This window comes from Mus musculus, chromosome 5 (assembly GCF_000001635.26).
Source record: "Mus musculus strain C57BL/6J chromosome 5, GRCm38.p6 C57BL/6J".
Classification (NCBI taxonomy): Eukaryota; Metazoa; Chordata; class Mammalia; order Rodentia; family Muridae; genus Mus; species Mus musculus.
The window spans coordinates 61,097,145-61,111,849 of record NC_000071.6 but is presented as its reverse complement, the minus strand read 5'-3'; positions in this window follow the sequence as shown (position 1 = coordinate 61,111,849).

Sequence of the window (14,705 nt, the reverse complement as noted above, 5' to 3'; positions counted from 1 at the left end):
CCTCATTTATATCATAATATAGTTGAATACATGCTACAGAAAAATTTAGTGTAGGCCATATCTCTAGACTTAAGTGTTTTTATGTATTGTTTGAGTATTTCCTGAATGGGTGTAATATCTTTTGAATCAGGCCAGTTCCGACCCTTCTTATCATTCCAGAACTCATCACTTTCATTTTCCCCTCCCTACTTTTTGTATTCTTTGTTAAAACCCTTAAGTGTGTAAATCTACATATGTCTATTCACTGGGAGTTAACCTATAAAGGATGCTATCTGAAGAAAAATTGCTGTCTCTTCAATGGAACCCAAAACTTGCTAATAGCTCTTCACCACAAATATGACCTTGTGAGCCCTTCAGCTTTTCATTTTGTTATGTTGGCTGGTTTGATCTTATGCATGTTTTGTATATATTTTCTCAGCTACAGTGAGCTCTTATATGCAATATCCCTATTACAGGCAGACAATGTTATCTTGAAACCTTCTTTCATGACTCGTGGCTCTAACATTAATTCTCCTTTTCCTTCATAACCTCTGCATTTTACCAGAGAAGGACATGATACAAATGTTCCATTTAAAATTAACCACTTTTTTCTATGTACTCTGAGCAATTGTAAATCTCATTATCTGTAGCCATCCACTAAAAGTGAAGCTGCTAAGATGATGGTTAGGAACTGCACTAATCTATTGGTATAGTTATAAATATTTAGGATGCAATTTAATTTAATGCATTAATCAGAGTTCTCTAGAGTTACAGAAATTATGGAATGTCTCTCTATATTAAGGGAATGTATAGTAATTACTTTCACTGTGTAATCAACTAACCCAACGATGGGCAGCTGTGAATGGAAAGTCCAAAAGTCTACTAGTTGCTCAATCCACAAGGCCACTTGTTTCACTGGGTCTTCTCTATAAGCTGGAATTTTGAAGAGGTAGGTTCCAATGGATGTGCTGGCAAATAATTGCAAGCAGTCAAAGAGTGAATCTTCATCCTTCCGATGTCCTGTAGGCCTACAGCAGAAGGTGTGGCTCAGATGAAAGGTGGGTACCTCTATGCCTGGACCTGGAACTTGCTTAGTTTCAGGCTGAATTTGAACTCAGAGATCTGCTTGCTTCAGTCCCCTGGGATTAAAAGTGTGTATTACCTTGCCTAAACCTAAACTTTTCACAGCAATTATGCCTCAAGATCTCCATGTCAAGATCCAGGTCAGAAGTCTGTACCTTCCAGCCTCAACATCTGCATTACAGGTATGCCCTCCAGTTTGGGATTGAAATTCATTCTAGGTGTAATCCAGTTGACTACAGGAATAGCCATCACAAATATGATGTTCATAGGGCATAATAATAACAATATGCTCTCTGTTAGGGCCTATCCCCTAGTCTGCAATGGGTTCTTGACCTAGAGTTAAGAATGAATACCAGAAATGATTTCACTCTTTTCCAAAAGCATAAAATCTTTACAGAAAGTGGTTAGTTATTCCAAGAACATAGGTGCCACTGTTACACACTGGGAATATTTTTGTCCTGATAGTTTTTGCAGGTTTAAGGGTTTTTAGCTAGCTAATATTTTTGATTATTTTTCACCCCTAGAAGAGTATATTGCACAATCTAGTAACAAGGATCCTACCCAGCAGCAAACACAAATCTCTGCCTGGTTTTGAAACCCTGCACTATTAAACACATACACAGGAATACACACATGCACAAAAATATACCCAAAACACAAACATGTACACACATATACTCACAAATATACAAACACACACAAATACACAAATATGCACACACATGCACATCAAATTAACAAATATCTTAAAACAGGAATTTATTTCTTTAACAGTACGTGTGGGGGGCTGGAGAGATGGCTCAGTGGTTAACAGTACTGGCTGCTCTTGCAGAGCTCCTGAGTTCAATTCCCAGCAACCACATGGTGGCTCACAACCATCTATAATGAGATCTGGTGCCCTCTTCTGGTGTGTAGGCATACATGTAAGCAGAACACTGCATACATAGTAAATAAATCTTGAAATAAAATTTAAAAGTATGTGTGGAATCCAGTGAAAATGTAGGCAAAGACACTACAACTTAGTGATAGCATCAGTAGTTTATTGATATTTTATGTTGAGGGAGACTCTCTTGCAGAGCCTAGCCTGAACCTTGCATTGGGTTTTTAAGGTAGATGGCATAGATAGCAAGTTTATACCATGACACCAGGCTTTAACTATGTATTTCTCAATAACCCTATAGACAAGTAAAAATACAGTAGATCTCAGAGATACATTTTATTTAGCATTGTACACAATAAAACATTTTAAACTCAACATGAACAAAGTGTTAATAAACTAGCTGGATAATCACAAAGAAAGAAATTACTAAAAAAGAATTTCCTGGCAGCTGTGTATTGTTTGTGGATAATTCTATTAAAATTTACTATTTAGACAACTTCTAAGAGAAAACAAAAATTACATCCAAATTTCCTGCTGAAATGTTACTAATTAGTACATTAATTAGCTGATAAAATTCTCTACATTAGTAAGTTCTGGTATTAATTAATCAAACTATTTATTTAATTTACAGTTTGTTGTTGCACTTTAAAGTTTTAATTAAAGAAAGGGTCTCATTCTATGTGAAAAGAAATACCTTTCAACCTCTCCTTTTGGCCCATATAAATTTATTTTCATGGAATCACTTTTAATTTCTAGACATAATATCCTATTATATTTAAAATTGCTGGTATCGTTGGATGATGAATATAACAGGTTAATATTTCTTTTTGAAGGCGATGAGATTATTGAAAGCATTCAAATTATATTGGCAAGCAGGCAAATTAGCATTCTTGTAACCATTTTACTCTAAAGGATTTATCAATATAAAGTATATTTATGTGTAAATATCACAGATTATACTTACACATAAATTTCTCCTCCTCAGAAATCTGTACTTAATTTCAACAGGGATATTCAAAATAGGACATTGATACATGACGGTTACCTAGGAAAAACTGACCGAAAGGAAAATGAACTGCAAGCTTATTTCCTGCTGTTTCTTTCAGACATTGTAAGGGTACATGGTGTATTATTTCAGCAGTGGTTAATTTGTCTCAAGTTTTAACTACAAACCAGAGAAAGTATCTGCTAGAAGATTTGATGGATTTTTTTTTCTTGTGTCCAATAAGATAAGAATCGGCAACATGAACTATAGGTGCTAAGGTGATTGTTAACACATGGCAGATACCCACTCTTCTTTTTCAATTACTTTTCTTTTTCTTTATATTCAAATGATTGTTTTGAATTCGTGTGAGAAGAGAGAGAATGAGGGGGATGGGAGAGGTTGATTGATTTCTTAGTATCAGCTGTATTACTGAATTAGTGAATCAGATGCTCTGGAGAGTGAGCTGTGCAATCCTGCAATTTGCATTTTAAATAAGATTCACAATTGATTCTTAGGTGCCTTAATGTTTGAGAGCCTCTAGTTACAGAGAATATTCCGGAGCATCATTCAGCTGCTTTTTTCTGCAGGCCCAGAGAGAGACCTTAACTTAAGTAGGCAGCTATAATTTGCAGAATACATTTGAGTTAACAGAGACTAATAATTGATTCTGTACTTAACAGTATTACTTGCATAATCAAAGACTAAAGACTTGAATAGTGCTACTACGTGGAATTTTCCCAAGAGAATCCCTAAAGCCTTAAGGTAAGAGGATAGCCTGGAATAATGCATTTTTATTTTATTTTTACTTCTCCCGTGCTACAACTCGTAAAATTGCCAGCAACCTGAATGAAGATTTTAATTCAGAAAGGAAACTTTTGCCTACTCAGTACCTAGTTATCAGCATTTCTTCCTCTGGAAGAATGCAGTATAGAGACCAGGAGACTCAAATGCTTTGTTACAAACTCATCCACTAATATCTATTGCATGTAGATTTTAAAAACATCTTATGTAACGTTGACATATATATTACTCAATGAGGCACTGAACTGTCTTTCTTCATTGGTTTTTCTCTTTCTCGCTTGTTTTCTTCCTTCCTTTCTTCCTTTCTTTCTTTCTTTCTTTCTTTCTTTCTTTCCCTCTTTCTTTCTTTCTCTTGTTCTTTCTTTCTTTCTTTCTTTCTTTCTTTCTTTCTTTCTTTCTTTCTTTCTTTCTTCTTTCTTTCCCTCTTTCTTTCTTTCTCTTGTTCTTTCTTTCTTTCCCTCTTTCTTTCTTTCTCTTGTTCTTTCTTTCTTTCTTTCTTTCTTTCTTTCTTTCTTTCTTTCTCTCTCTTTTTTCTTTCTCTTATTCTTTCCTTCTTTCCTTGCTTCCCTCCTTCCATCCATATCTCTCTCTCTCTCTCTCTCTCTCTCTCTCTCTCTCTCTCTCTCCCTCCTTCTCTCTCCCTCCTCTGCTTCCCTCACTCTATTAAACCCTACGTCTACATTTCCATAATAGGCTTCAAACATTACTGGAGAGTATTTTGGTGTCTTGCTTACTTTACTTAAAATTTCATACATTTTAGTTTCAACAAAGAATTACGCAACAGTATATAGAGATACACAATGTAAAAAAAAAATCTAGAAGGATTTAATAATGAGACTATGCTGGGGCCTAGCAAACACAGAAGTGGATGCTCACAGTCACCTACTGGATGGATCACAGGGCCCCCAGTGGAGGAGCTAGAGAAAGTACCCAAGGAGCTGGGGGGATCTGCAACCCTATAGGTGGAACAACATTATGAACTAACCAGTACCCCCGGAGCTCCTGTCTCTAGCTGCATATATATCAGAAGATAGCCTAGTCGGCCATCAGTGGAAAGAGAGGCCCATTGGTCATGCAAACTTTATATGCCTCAGTACAGGGGAACACCAGGGCCAAAAAGTGGGAGTGGGTGGGTGGGTGAGTGGGTGGGGGAGGGTGTGGGGAACTTTTGGGATAGCATTGGAAATGTAAATGAAATAAATACCTAATTAAAAAAACAAGTAAATCTGCCATGATTTTTTTCATAATTTGTTCACAGTAGCAACAACTTTGAAGAATTTCAGATTTGATTTTATTTTTGCTACATATTCATTTTAAAATAATTTGTTTTTTCCTTATTTTAAATATGGAAAAATAATGATTCAATGTTCCTTTACAGCTCTTAATCTGCTGCATTTTTGATTCAACACATACTTCTATTCTCCAAATCTCCTATACATACCTTGTGCCCTAGTTTAGTTTTTTTATTATTCTTCTCTGTCTTAAGTCAAAATTCTCAAGCATGTGACAACTCTTAAATAAATAGGATTCTTAGCTCTGATCAATGGTACCAATGAAAATGTAAGACTAATCCCTGGGACACATTCCTGCATACATTTTGTGGAAGGGTGGCAATGATTAAAAATCATTCTTTGGAAAGAGATGCGAACCTTATTATAAAGCTGAAGATCTGTAATCCAATTTTCCTGCAGATGAGAAGAAGGGTATAAGATGCAACCAAGAAGCTTTAGGGTAAATGATCTTCTCTGAAGACAAGTTGAAGTTTGTGCTTTCCTGGGATACCAGAGTGTTAAAGTTTGAGTGAAAAATTTGAGCATGGAAGTCAGTACACTGGAATAATGACAGGAGTTACAGCTTGCATTATTTCTTGCTAATAAAAATGTCATGTATCCATTTTTTAATCTCCACTTTCTCTATCATATCATCATCCCAGTTCACTTAACAGATGTGTCTTCTGCTGGAACAAAGTTTACTTGTTCACAGAAGTGTTACAGCAACCCGCTAGAAATTGAATAAATAATTATGCACATATTAATTTTATATAAAATAATTAAAATAATAATAATTATCAACTTACAGTCATGGAGACGAAACTGGTTTCCCTATACTTGCTTCACAAATCTGAGTTTGTGTTTGCTGATCTTTGTATTTTCAATCTGATTCCATAACCTGTATGGTTTCTCTTGATGTTGCCATTTCTTGGACATAACTCCTCTTTCCTACTGCAAATAAGAATATATTTTGAGTCTTTATGTGTTAAATGTCTTCACTTTACTCCATATACACAGCTTAAGTACATATGCAACTATCAGTCATTTTGCCTATTAAATACTGAGACATTGTGTTTCTTCTCAAACCTTTCTATTAAGATGAATTCTCTAGGATTTAGATTTTCTTCCCTTTCCATACAAAATCTCTACAATTTATTATTTCTAGGAAATAGGTTGTGAGACTAAAGTAGTAGGGAAATTAATACCTATTTCCACAGTCTTATTTCTACTCATTTCTTCTTCTTCAGACAAAAGTTCACTGATCCAACTGATACAGGTTTTCTATTAGCTGTTTTCTTGTTTTTATTTAGTTCTTTCTTGGCAAGCTGTAACCTTTTCTGATTATATAATATTTTTCTTCACTGTAAACAGTGAGCAGAGTAGAGTATTTTAAAAATGAATACCACGAAAATATGCATTGTTAGCAGGATACACAGTAATGTGAAATGTAATATAACATAATAAAGGAGAAAAAACTGAACACTGATTTATAAAAAAGATTCAAAGGAAAAACAAGAATTAATAGATAATGATAACGTCTGTATTCCAATATGTCTAGCTAACTAGTAAATTTAAATGAAAAGAGCCTTACTAAATCCAAAATTAAATAGTCAGCTTCCTAATATTTATTCATTAACATCTCAGCTAAAAATCTACCAAATACTATTCCAGAGGAAACTGGAGATATGAATGCAGAATCATGAGCACCTACTAAAATATTAAAATAATTTTCATGTAATATTTTACATTAAAAGAATTTGTTTCGAGCCAGGTGTGGTGGTGCACGTCTTTAATCCTAACACTTGGGAGGCAGAGGCAGGCTGATTTCTGAGTTCAAGGCCAGCCTGGTCTGCAAAGTGAGTTCCAGGACAGCCAGGGCTATGCAGAGAAACCCTGTCTCGAAAAACAAAACAAAACAAAACAAAACAACAACAACAACAACAACAAATCGAACTTGTTTCTACCCTTTTAGAACCCATTGCTTCTGCGACTCTTTTGGTGTACTCCAAAGTACATGGATGTTTATGTATCAGTAAGGACACAATTCTGCTGGTATTACTTGTGAAAAAAATTTATAAAACTTAAACTGTATTTCCCAAATCGATCTTGGTAATGGTTTCTCATGAGAAGAGGCTGGGGTGAGAAACTCCCTTAGTCCTTGTATATGAACTAACAACTTTATCAACGTTAGGCTAACAATCACTATATTTATAACAAAAAATGTTCCTACTTCCATTGTTTCTCTCTCACCAGGTCTCATATGACTCAACTCTTCACCACACACAGGGACCCTTTCCTTATTACAAAAAAAAAAAAAAAAAAAAAAAAAGAAAAGAAAAGAAAAGAAAAGAGAGAGTAGCATCATATGATATTCTAAAAGAAGATTTAATATTTATTCAAAATGAATTTTCTAAAAATTGCTTTCATCAAGATAGACATCTTTTTGTAATTTCATTGTTACCAATAGTCATTTTTATTTATAAGAATTTTGTTATATGTCTTTTTGTTATTATTACTAAATATGTTTTTATTGATTTATCATATGTACATATGATATTGATCTTGTTATGATCAATCACCACTTTCATTAAACCATCCCTTCCTCTCACTACATATATTTAAATTACTTAGAAAATCCAATGAATTGTACTAACAGTATTTCACTAGACAGGAGTTTTATATATTTTTTGCAAATTGCTTAGCATTGTGTTATTTACTTTCTGCACCTTAAGCCAAAAACCTGAGTCAGCTAAGATTATTGTAAATATTAATATAGAGGAGTAGAATGACAGGAAGCTAGAAAATTCAAAGGCATTTAACAATTATCTGTGTCACTAAACATGTGTCATTGCAGGAAGAGACACAAATTGGTACACCAATACAATAATATCAGTGATTGATATGGAAAGTGTTATAAGCTAAAGCAAGCTCTTAAGGTTTTTTTCAGTTTAGTACTCAGGTTCAGGTCATTTGCTTTTCTAAAGCAACTTTCAATTACATATAACAGATTGCATCTTATCAGTCATTACGGGTCTTTGGGAAATTATCTTCTATGGAAGTAAATGAATTCAATGAAAGACAAAAGTAAAAATGTGTGATGACTTTGAATGACCAGCGAGAGATTATGCATGAGAGAAAGGGATGGAAGGTGGCTATGCTGGAAGTGACAGTTGGGATTTGGGGGTGGTGTGGTAGTCTGGGGATTTACAAGAAAACAAGCTGAGCAAGCCAGAGGAAGCAAGCCAGAGAGAAACATCCCTCCATGGCCTCTTGTATTCTGACCTGCTTGAGTTCCAGTCCTGACCTCCTTTGGTAATGAACAGCAATGTGGAAGTGTAAGCTGAATAAACCATTTCCTCTCTAACTTGCATCTTGGTCATGTTTTGTGCAAGAATAGAAACCCTGACTAAGACAAGTAGAAACTTCCTGGAATCTAAGAGGTGAGCCTAGTAAGGACGCTCAGTAATGGAGGATATGGAGTCTGATCTGGCCATCCTTTGTAGCCAGACAAGGCTTCCAGAGATGAGATTGGGTTGCAGTCTCTTGAGTTGTTGGCAGCAGGGTACCATGCAGAGACCTGGAAGAAAGAACAGAAGAATGAAAGAAAGAGAGAGAGAGAGAGAGAGAGAGAGAGAGAGAGAGAGAGAGAGAGAGAGAGAGAGAGAGGGAGAAAAGAAAAGAAGAGAAAGAAACAAACTGATGCTAGGAGAGAAGGTCACTCTCATACTCTCAGAAAACTGACAGCAGTGTTTCATTACCAAAAACAACACCCATGCATCTCGTTGAACTCAGAGAGATCAAGCTACTGCCTGAATGGAGCCTTCAACCCTAAGTTCTAATATCTTTGGTACAGAAATATACTTTGTTAGCTACAGAAAGAGAATCCTGGATACCAGCTGAGCCATAAAAGAAGCACAATTTTCAATCTGTCCCTCTTGCAAGATGTGCTGGAAGTAAAAGACCCACAACGTGAGGACTCCCCCACGTTCTGACTCAGGAGAGGCGACACCCCAAAATCACCAACAAGAAACGGTCTTGCTGCAAATTGCAAGAGGATTTTTATTCAAGAGCGCTCTCGGGCCCACGGTCATACACCACACAGGGGTAGAGGACTGTGGTGCCCCGAGTAGCTGAGTAAGGGGATATTTAAAGGAAAAAACCACAACTCAAGGCGGTGGGAAGGGCGTTGTTGGAAAATACCAAAAATACCAGATAAGAGTCACAAGGAAGTACAAAGTCACAGGTGTCACAAGGAAAACCTGGTAATTGTTAACTCTCAAGACAGTTTCTTTTTTTTTTTTTCTTTTTTTTTTCTTTCCATTTTTTATTAGGTATTTAGCTCATTTACATTTCCAATGCTATAACAAAAGTCCCCCATACCCACCCACCCCCACTCCCCTACCCGCCCACTCCCCCTTTTTGGCCCTGGCGTTCCCCTGTTCTGGAGCATATAAAGTTTGTGTGTCCAATGGGCCTCTCTTTCCAGTGATGGCCCACTAGGCCATCTTTTGATACATATGCAGCTAGAGTCAAGAGCTCCGGGGTACTGGTTAGTTTATAATGTTGATCCACCTATAGGGTTGCAGATCCCTTTAGCTCCTTGGGTACTTTCTCTAGCTCCTCCATTGGGAGCCCTGTGATCCATCCATTAGCTGACTGTGGGCATCCACTTCTGTGTTTGCTAGGCCCCGGCATAGTCTCACAAGAGACAGCTACATCTGGGTCCTTTTGATAAAATCTTGCTAGTGTATGCAATGGTGTCAGCGTTTGGATGCTGATTATGGGGTGGATCCCTGGATAAGGCAGTCTCTACATGGTCCATCCTTTCATCTCAGCTCCAAACTTTGTCTCTGTAACTCCTTCCAAGGGTGTTTTGTTCCCACTTCTAAGGAGGGGCATAGTGTCCACACTTCAGTCTTCATTTTTCTTTGAGTTTCATGTGTTTAGGAAATTGTATCTTATATCTTGGGTATCCTAGGTTTTGGGCTAATATCCACTTATCAGTGAGTACATATTGTGTGAGTTCCTTTGTGAATGTGTTACCTCACTCAGGATAATGCCCTCCAGGTCCATCCATTTGGCTAGGAATTTCATAAATTCATTCTTTTTAATAGCTGAGTAGTACTCCATTGTGTAGATGTACCACATTTTCTGTATCCATTCCTCTGTTGAGGGGCATCTGGGTTCTTTCCAGCTTCTGGCTATTATAAATAAGGCTGCTATGAACATATTCTTTTTTTGTCAGGTTTTTGAAAAGCTCAATTTATTAAATATAGATTGTCCTGTCATATAGTATATCACTTCCAGTTTTACCTCCTTCAACTCCTCTGAGCTACCTCCACCACCTTTCTTCTCAAGATCAACTACTCATTCCTTTACCTTCAGAAATGTGTTGGCTTCCCAAGAGACCAAATGTGACAAAACAACATACAACAAGACAAGGCAAAAGCCCTCATATTGATGCTGGGTAAGGCGACACCATACAAAGAAAGGAGTTCAAAGACCGGGTAAAGAGTCATGACATATTTGCTTCCACTGTTAAAAGTTCAACAAAATATAAGCATAGGGCATAGGGCATTGACTTCTTCTTGTGGCATGGTCTTCAAGTTAAACTAGACTTTGGTTGGCTTTTTTTTTTTTTTTTTTTTTTTTTACCATTTCAGAGCCACCATTCTTCTGAAAGAGTAGTAAACTCAGTGCTCCAAGGTATGCTAATCATAAAACAGATAGTGACATTCCTCCACCCACCCACTTCCTGAGTTCAAGGAGTATTCATTCAAAGAAAGTCACCCTGACCATTACCGGAAGCTGCAATGCAAATGTGCGATTGTTAGGGGCTCTTAGAAACTGTCTTGAGTTGGAAGTCAATCTTATCAGATATTAGGATGGCTACTCCAGCTTGTTTCTTCATACCATTTGCTTGGAAAATTGTTTTCCAGCCTTTTATTCTGAGGTAGTGTCTATCTTTTTCTCTGAGATGTGTCTCCTGTAAACAGCAAAATGTTGGGTCTTGTTTGTGTAGCCAGTTTGTTAGTCTATGTCTTTTTATTGGGGAGTTGAGACCATTGATGTTAAGAGATATTAAGGAAAAGTAATTGTTGCTTCCTGTTATTTCTGTTGTTAAAGTTGGCATTCTGTTCTTGTGGCTGTCTTCTTTTAGATTTGTTGAGGGATTACCTTCTTGTTTTTTCTAGGGCATTATTCCCGTTCTTGTATTGTTTTTTTTTTTTTCTGTTATTAACCTTTGAAGGGCTGGATTCGTGGAGAGATAATGTGTGAATTTGGTTTTGTCGTGGAATACTTTGGTTTCTCCATCTATGGTAATTGAGAGTTTGGCTGGGTATAGTAGCCTGGGCTGGAATTTGTGTTCTCTTAGTGTCTGTATAACATCTGTCCAGGCTCTTCTGGCTTTCATAGTCTCTGGTGAAAAATCTGGTGTAATTCTGATAGGCTTGCCTTTATATGTTACTTGACCTTTTTCCCTTACTGCTTTTAGTGTTCTATCTTTATTTAGTGCATTTGATGTTCTGATCATTATGTGTCAGGAGGAATTTATTTTCTGGTCCAGTCTACTTGGAGTTCTGTAGGCTTCTTATATGTTCATGGGCATGTCATACTTTAGGTTTGGGAAGTTTTCTTCTATAATTTTGTTGAAGATATTTGCTGGCCCTTTTAGTTGAAAATCTTCATTCTCATCAACTCCTATTATCCGTAGGTTTGGTCTTTTCATTGTGTCCTGGGTTTCCTGGATGTTTTGAGTTAGGATCTTTTTGCATTTAATAAATTGAGCTTTTCAAAAACCTGACAAAAAAAAAAGAATATGAATGACCAGGACACAAGTTTAATATAATTTTAAATATATATAAACTAAAATCTAAGAATGAAAAAAAGTAATAAATGTCAATGAAGTAGAAATAAATTCTATGTAATTCTGCATTCTGTATAATTAATTATGCATTCCTAGACTGGTTAAATCCTATTCATTGTAATTTCTAACTTTGTAAAGGATACAATTACATGATTTATGCTAAATGCATTCTTTGTGTTCTGGCTATCACTACAACTTATATTGCCTTAGGCTACACTTTCTACTTCTTAGCCATGTTTAGTGAGAAAGAGCACTCATGGAAGAAATTTCACAAAGTAAGCAAATTATTTACAGATAGTCAGCAATAATCAAGAGCAGCCTGGAGTTTGTGGCTTCTCTGAGGCTCAGAAAACTTACAGGAGGAGTTTCAGAAGAATGATAAAAGAGATCAATGGGAGAATATATATATATATATATATATATATATATATATATATATATGCTATTATAAGCTAAGACTGGAAAGAATGGGCAAAAGACTGGACAAAAGGATAGTCAGCTATCCTGAAACCTATATAGTTTTGACCATTACATCCTGTTTTCACATTGGAAGTTTTTGTTGAAAAATAGCAATTCAAGTGTGTTAGTGGATGAAGTGAGCCATATATACAGTGGGTCATTTAGAAAATTAATTTTTAAAATTTATGAGTCTATACAACGTGCCTGTTGCTCTCAACAAATCACACTCCATGTTTAAAGACAACAAATGGAATGATGGATTTCATCTTTTTATTAATTTAACCAAATAAATCATTAATGTTTCAGCTGGAAAACTTTATAAGTGAACAATTATAGATAATTTTATCTTCTAGAAATGTAATGCCATTATACAGTATTCTCACATTCCCCTGCTGTATTAAGACTATATAATTCTACACAATAATTAATTAATTTCAATTAAGATAAATTTTCTTCACATCTTCCCTTCTTTTCCCTTCCTCTATTCTACTCCATGTATTTTCATTTCAACCTTTCCAATAGTATCAAAATCAGTCTTTCTCTATTTTATTCTACTGATGTTATAAGACTTCATTACCAAGGAAACTTAGAAGTAACAGTTTATTTGTGTTGATAATCCACCACCATTGTGGTGGGAAATCTTAGCATCAGAGAAACAGAAAATCTGGAGCAGCTAGAGAAGAAATGCATCTTAAGTCACAAGGAGGAAGCAGAGAAAGCAAAACTGAGGATGGTGTAGACTATGAAACATAAAGTTCAGCCCCATAGATGTACTTCCTCCAACACAGCCCTAAATAGCACTCCCTGTCATCAATGGAAGTCAAAATATTCTAATGCTTGACACTCTCCGGGGCATCTCATTCAAACCACAGAGGACTACCTGGTATGTCCTCAATGGATGCACTTAGTCGTGTGTAAATTTGATTCCCCAGGGAAGAACAATGCTGGTGGGAGTGAGGTGGTGGTGGTTGAGTGGGTAGGTCGGGGAGCACTCTCTCAGAAGTATGTGGGGAGAGGTAGGATGGGGTGAAGGACTTAGGGAAGGAATAACGAGAGGGGAGATAACTTTTGGAATGTAAATAAATAAAAAAATAATTTAATAAAAATTGGGAAAAAACTATAATCAACATGAAGTAAAAATAAGTAAACTGTTAATAGTAAACACATTTACTCTTAATTTTATAGCTGATGTAAGTAAATTTGCTGTATTTTAATATAAAAAAAATGATACCAGGGTCAGCTCTATTATTATGGGGAAAAAAAGGAGTGAAAATAACAGGCCGTCCATATATACAAAGGGCTTAGAAAAGACATAGACTCTCCTGAATGCAGTATGCCAATGTACTTCAGCTCTGATTGGGAGAAGTTTTACTCACTCAGAGTACGACTTCGAGCACAAGTACCCTTTAAGTCATTAACCGAAAAAAGATACAGATGTAACCTATTTAGATTTTATAGTTGATTTTATTTGTAAACATATCATGCCCATCTAACTCTTGAGACATAGATTTGAGAAATTTTATTTCTGTCACTTCTTTGGTAGCAAAATAATAAACAGAGAAACGATCTGAATGTATTTTATTGAGATAACAAAGACTAAGAAAAATCATAAATTTTTTCTGTCATGTATGTAAGCTTTGTAGTTATATGTGTTTGTATATGTATATTTGTATGTATGGGTATGAGTATGACAAGAAATGAAACTGGAAAAATATGTCTATAAAAGAAGGAAAAATAATTTTCAAGGAAGTAGAGAGGAGAGTAGTAGATATATGAGACATGAAGGTAGAAAATGTAGTCTAGGGTACATAAGAGTTAAGTGATAATGTAGGAAGTTGGATGAGGAGAAAAATAGTGAAGAAAAGTCAAAGAAAATATGTATTAAAAAAAAACCCATCCTTAAACTGCTTACCTCCTATGTTTTCTTTTAAAGTTTTATTTTACTTTTATTTTTATTCTGAGTATGTATGCTCAAATGAGTGTTGGTACCCTGGTAATTAATATTTTGAAGCTGGACTCACAGTTTTTTGTGAGTTACTTGATTTGGTTGGCGAGATTCAAATTCCAGACATTTATAATGGGCTCAAACTCTGTTAACCGGAGACCCTTATGTCTAGCAGCAACACTGAATACTAAGTTTTTTTTTTTTTTAAAGAAAAACAAATCCATACTTTTTTATTGCAGTTGTCATTTTTCTCAATCAATAATGTATTGTTTCTTTGCAGTAAATATTTATTTGTTTCTTATCTTTTGTGGAAGTTTCTGGGAAAATTGGATGTCTTGCCTGAAAATATAGTCAAATTACTGCAGAATTATGAAATCAAACACAAGATTTTAGACATTCCATGAAGAGATGTGAGTGAATTCTGGGAAAGTATA